Source organism: Xenia sp. Carnegie-2017, unplaced genomic scaffold, assembly GCF_021976095.1.
Source record: "Xenia sp. Carnegie-2017 unplaced genomic scaffold, XeniaSp_v1 HiC_scaffold_14, whole genome shotgun sequence".
Taxonomy (NCBI): Eukaryota; Metazoa; Cnidaria; class Anthozoa; order Malacalcyonacea; family Xeniidae; genus Xenia; species Xenia sp. Carnegie-2017.
Genome location: NW_025813447.1, coordinates 4,057,948 through 4,063,947, shown reverse-complemented (window position 1 = coordinate 4,063,947; position 6,000 = coordinate 4,057,948).

Genomic DNA, 6,000 nt, shown 5'->3' with positions numbered 1-6,000 from the left:
TATTGCCATCTACCAATTACGCAGTCAGCCCGCTTGCTTAACCCTGTTATACGAACTTTTATCTGACTGCACGCTCTGCAGAAAATGTAGATTTCTTAAGAATTGAATCATGGCAATGTCTTGATGTTCACTTGGCACTACCAAAATATGCAGGCTGGCTACGTATAGTATTTGGATTCTTTAAGGAAATTAAAACAATTAAAAGGCCTTTGCAGAATGGCCTTTCAAGCACTTGCAATTTATTTGCACTAATTTGACAAAGATCACAAAATTTGTGTATTGCTCAACTTTTGACTTACCATATAATGCTCTGAAGTTGTTCAATTAATGCCTGTTTTTTAAACCTCATGGAGAAAAAAATCTTTGTGGCCGCTCATTGGTAAACAAAAATTAATAAATAATGGCATGAAAAATTTCTTGACTGTCTAAATGAGGGTGATAGGAGCGTGGTTAAGGAAATCATTTAAAAACAGGACTGTGTCACTCTTAACTACTCAGGTCATGGACGGAAATTTAGCCTCAGCAGAAAAGAAAATTGCCATATTGTCGTTTGATGTAGGATGAAGTAAAGGGATAATGGAAGTGAAGATTCTAGACGATGTTTTACGATCAGCAATGATTTTGCTAAAGCATCCCTGATTTTAAACTACTTTGTAGACCAAGAAAATGATGAAGATGAAATAAATTTCTTGGAAGATCTTACCTTTCGTCAACGTGTGATCAATGATACGGAAGCAGTTAAGGATCCCATTCATCCCGCTAATGTTTGCGAAATGATAACTGGTACCAGTAGAGGAGGTCTTGTTGCATTTGGTTTGGTTGGTGGAAATAAAGTTGGAAACGGCAGAGAGAATCCTTTAAAACATGTCACCAGAGCTGCTGCAAGAATACTGGGCCAAAAGGAAATTTTGTACAGCAAGCAAAGACTACCGGGACATCAAGGCCTACAAAGTTTTGCTCGCATCTTCAAATGCGTAATTGGCAATGATAATGTTGATGGAGGTGTTGGTAGAAACTGTTCTTTGGCGCAAGCAATCCAGAGAGCAAAGAAACTGTTTGGAGAAAATCGTAAATATGTAAACATAGTTTCTGTTTTATTAATAGAGAACGATCATTATTACGTCACATAGCGCAAAACGCGCGTTGCATTTGAATGCCCTAGCTGCAATGTGGCTACTAGTGAAAGCGAGCTTACTGCAGTTTATAGTCACGTTTCTGAGTCAAGCAGTACGACTGAAGCAGTTCTTTTGAGAGCTTATGCACGGGTCTTCAGGAGATTTCTAGCTCAAAAAGTAGAGGCGAATTTACGCTAGACGATGTATCGCCAACAAAACGAAAAGGGGGTGCTGGTAGATTTACATGTTGTGCACCTGGTTGTTTTTCAAACAACAAAAAGAACCCTGAGATTTTTTTTACAATTTCCCTGGAGGTCAGAAGTAAGGAATCTCTACATCTTTGAAAGAAACGGACCAACCTTATTTCTCACAAGGATCTGCCGAAAGAATGTTTTATTGAAAGACGTATCGTCGAAAAGGAGAAATTTGTACGTGTCTTAACAAACATGGCATGGTGCAAGCAGGAACAAGAAAAATTTGAAGAAGCTGTCGACCTTTACAAGGAAGCAGCCACACTCGTTGCTGACAACTATAACTTTCACCAAGCTCTAATACTAGATAGTCTGAGATTATGTCTTGGATTGAAGAAAGAAGCCCTCGATTTCACTCGCCAAGCCTAAACAATGAGAAACGAGTTAACACAAGAAGTATACCATCCTTTGATTGCTCGATCTCACTTGAATGTTGGGTTTTCATTCATTGAGTATGGTGATTACGTCGGAGCGAGAAATGGTTTAGAGAATGCCAAACAAATATACGAAAAAACTGGATTGAAAAACTACATTTCCATTGTTTTGGAAATTTAGCGAGATGTTTGTCGTTAGAAAAACCATCAGATTCCAGTTTAGCTTTGGTTTGCGCGCAGCAAGCTCTAGAAATTATGAAAGAACATGTTGTTGAAGATACTAATAATCCTTGGATTGCCATTACCTTAGCAGTTGTTGGTCTCTGCTTTTTTTAAAGCTGGAAGACTTGAAGAAGCAAAGAAAAATCTTTTGAAGGCTTTGGACATAATCAGAAGATTGTTTTCAGAAAACCATCCATGGTTAGTTGAAGTTTACCAGCTGCTTTACATAATGTATAAAAGAATTTATATAATGTATAAAACCATCAGAAAACCATCCATGGTTAGTTGTAGTTTACCAGCTGCTTTACATAATGTATAAAAATTTTTTTTAGTAAAAAAATGAAGATAGCTTCTGAGATAAACGTTTTAGCCAAGAAAATACAAGTGACAAATGATTTAAGTTGGAAAAATCCCAGAGATATTTTGTTTGGCAAAAATGAGGCAGATATTACATTGGTTTGATGTAATGTATTTCCACGTAGTTAGTTTTGTAATGACTGCAGAAAATAAACTTTGGACAATTCCATACATCAGATTGTAACATGAAAAAATTTTGAACATTATGTGAATTAAAGAAGGAGAAAATAATCAATTTAAGAAGGGATGTAGTTTTTTACAACTTTTTTACAACTTTGCATTACATGCATACTTGCAAATGTGTGTTTCAACTCAGATTGACGATGTTTCGATGTCTTTTAAAATACGATGGAAAAATTTTCTATGACACCTAAAATGTTTTTTAGTGTAACGATGTCCATTTCCGTTGAACAAGCGATAAAAATGCAGGACGATAGGATAATATCAGGATTATTGACTCGGTGATAGATTAGCTAAGTCTTATCAACAATTTTACGGTCTTGCGTTATAATGTTATCATTTGCTGGGAAAATGATAACCATTGATAGGTTGAGGTTGCTTTGACAATGCCGTGCTTGGTCGATGACGTTGCCTGAGATATCTTGGATTCTCTTATTACTTTTTCAAATATTTTTCAAATAATTTTCTTTTTATATGAAAAATAGTAAATTTATAGTAGTTATAGGACATTTATAGGACAATAATTTGTCAATTAAGTATTGAATACAACAAAAGATTTTTATGAATTGAACATCCTTCATAAGTTTATTGCTATTTTAAAATGATATCAAAGTTGAGAAAAATAATCCTGTTTGTTCCAGTTGCTTAGTCATTGTATTGATATTCATTGCATTGTCTTCATTTTCATTTCCATTCGCAACAACATCACAACAACTCTGAATAGAAAGCAGACACACATGCAGGAACGTGCTAGAATGCTAATTGGGGGGTGTATATTCATATATTCAGTTGTGGGCGAGTAGTTTCTTTTATAAAGCGATTTGGTTTTCTAAGGACGTCAGTTGGGCACAGTTGAAAATATGAATATAAACCCCCCAATTGGTGTTCTAGCGCCGTCCGTGCAGACACAACCCTCCATACAAGAGCAACGTCAGCACTGGCCTTCCAATTACGGTATGTGAAAGCTTTCTTAAATTAACCTTGGTGACAATAGTATTGCATTGTTAAGGGTTGGTGAGTTATTTCTTGTTGTTGTGAGTTTACATGATTTTGTTACACTAAAACTTAGTAATGCACTTTTATTTTTTAAACAGGTGCCATGCATATCTCAAAGAATTAATCATCTGTACCTGCAATGACTGAAGATGAAGCTGGCGTACTGTTTAACGAAGGAGAACATTTTTTTATGAGGATGTGTTTCATTTACTTGAAATTATCAGTCCAGATTGCTTGTATTCGATATATCGTTTACGATTCAAGGGAAGAGAAAGAGTTTGGCGAAAATATTGAAATTGATCCCTAAATTTTTTCTGAGGAACATCCTAAAGGACATACTCCAGCACCGGGAACGACTAATAAAGATTTTTCCAGTTCGTAAAAGATATTGAACAAACCAGCTTAGCAAAAGCACTTTTTAGGCTTCGTCCAGATGAATGTCTAGGAAGCAAGTTCCTCTAGAAATAATTGGGAAGGGCAAACCTAACAGCAACATAAAATTTTAACAAAAAATGTAGGAAAACATGCCTTAAAAGCAAAACATAATTTCCTGTTTGAGGATTAGAGCAAGATGAAATGTGCTCTGTAGGATATAGTTTCTCAAGAATTAGACAAAATGATCTTATTTCTGCTTCGACGAGCTCCACAAGTGATCATGCTTTAGCAGTTTTAAGGAAGATCTATCTTTGCGAAATTACTAAGCCATATTATCATGCATGCACTTTCATTTCGCTCATTGGCAATCTGTGGATGTAATTTTGTTGTAATTTAGGCAGTCTGTTTTATTTTGGGTTACAATGATGACGAGGACGGGACACAGAAGCACCGAAAACGGATGTTCACAAGTACCAATGTTTAGTAAAAGACGAAAGAAAAAGCCCTGTTCTAACTCATACAATATATAGTTAACTTACTTAAGCACATAGTAAAAAGCATGCCAACCAGGGGCATAAGTTTGAACCAGCCTGCCTGTGGTTATTCCAGGATGGGGTCCTTCCAGGTAAAGGACAAGTGAAGTGTATGCATGAATGTAATATATCAAAGTCAATTTATGCGAGTGTGTGATGCGATATATGTCAATATGGTAAGCAGATTGATGCTTCTAAAATTGTTGTTGCCGAGGGACTTTTAGCTATGATTACTTTAGTGCTTGGGGAGTCGTGGCCGTTATATGGCAGCGAAATCCTACATTCCTGCAAATATATTTCAATGGACAAAAAATCTGTAGCCATAAGGCGCCATACTATTATTTACTTTATCATAAACAAAAAATGTTTGGGGCTTTTCAGTTTATGATCATTGATCAAACATTGGACAGTTATATTATATCTTGTTTAAGATTTGAGAAAACTAACATTGATTACATGAGAAGCTGTTTACTATAACCTGTGATTTTGAGTCTTCTGATCCATGAAGCTTTTTATTTTGATAATTTAACCGGAATGGTATTAAACCTGAGTATTTCACATACATGAAATGTTGTCCCATGTCACATATTGTCCCCTTTTCTAACTGAACACCTCATGTAGAGATGTAGAGTTGTGTTAATCGACGGCTCATACCAGATTGTTTGCCATAAATTCCAAAGGGCTGCTGATATATGAAAAGCATTTTCTATAAAGTAAAAGCGTCTTTCTATGTACGCAGATAAACCTTGAAATTTGGCAAAACAGCAAAGTATTTTTCATGATCACTAGGTAATTTTTCTGATGATCATTATAATTTCTAAACTAAATTATTTCAGATTTACATTTAAAGAGCTTTCGTCATATGAAAAGATATTTATCATAACCAGTAAGCATGACACATGAACCAATTTTAACGCTCTTGTAATTATATAATTAAAGAAATGTTGGTAACATTCTGTTTGTATTTGCAAATAAAATGCTACTAGTGATTGCTATATAGCACACCTTGCATATACTTACAGAAAATAATAGTCTAGTGAAATGCCTAATAAACATTTATGGCATTAAGCTGTCCTTAACTGCAAATTTTTACTCTGATAATTTTTGCTTAATCTTTGGCAGAAAAAAATTTTGAGTTTTTTCTCAAAAGGTGAATTTGCTGGCACTGATGTGGAGATGGGTAAAGAGTTACAATAAACTTGCATGGTTTGAAGTCTGAGCTTTTCTATATCTATGAACTGTCACTTGTAGTACCAAATTTCTAACTTAACTCATTACATAGAGGTTTGAATGGGCGTCTCTAGGGGGGTCTATGCCTGACAAATTGGTAGAAATTTTTAAAGACTATATCTCTTTTTTTAATAGCATTATTGTAAAATAAATTTTACGTTCCTAGACATGCTAATGAGCCCTATATTTGGCATGATAATGAGCCTAAATATTTGGCAAAACATTCAAGTATTGTTCACTTCATTTTTTTTTTTGAACAAAACGCATGCAAAATGTGTTGTTTTTACGCAAAAACGATGCCCACAAAATACATTTTGTGTTGCTCTAAAACGCTGAAAATGGCATTTTTAAGGCTCTGAAATTCAAA